Raw genomic sequence first — 446 nt, 5'->3', positions numbered from 1 at the left:
AAGAGCAGTCCTTGAAAAAGACGACGACTGCGGGAGGATCCAAGGGCCTTTCCGTCCAGAATGCATTCCTCCTCCTGGCACAGCTTCAAGACAAGATCCGCTTTAGAGGTTTTGCAAACAGAAATTGAGCATTGGACTTATAACCTGCCGTTACTCAGACCTCCAAACGACTTTAGACAATAACATAAAGCAGTAGTATGGGCGAATTTGGCACCCCAGCCAACAGAGGGGGTGTAGCTCAGTGGTAGAGCGCGTGCTTAGCATGTACGAGGTCCTGGGTTCAATCCCCAGCACCTCCATTCTTCCTTTGCCCACGAGGCTCCTCCTGCCCCTACGACTTTTCTCATCTTTTTCTTTGTGCATGCCCAAACTTGTGTTTTTCCTACTCACTGAGAAGGCAACCCATTTGGTACTTATTCATTTGAACTATGGGTCTTGACACTCTT

The 446-nt window shown here is 48.4% G+C and overlaps 1 non-coding gene across 1 annotated transcript; it reads left to right on the top strand.

The window, feature by feature from the left end:
* Positions 1–227: 227 nt before the first annotated feature.
* Positions 228–299, top strand: TRNAA-AGC. Its single transcript has one exon. It is a non-coding gene; the product is annotated as a tRNA-Ala (tRNA).
* Positions 300–446: the final 147 nt, after the last annotated feature.

This window comes from Galeopterus variegatus, unplaced genomic scaffold (genome assembly GCF_000696425.1).
Source record: "Galeopterus variegatus unplaced genomic scaffold, G_variegatus-3.0.2 Scaffold1876, whole genome shotgun sequence".
NCBI classification, from domain to species: domain Eukaryota; kingdom Metazoa; phylum Chordata; class Mammalia; order Dermoptera; family Cynocephalidae; genus Galeopterus; species Galeopterus variegatus.
The sequence above is the reverse complement of the archived record's forward strand: the minus strand, read 5'-3'. Positions and strand labels throughout refer to the sequence as shown.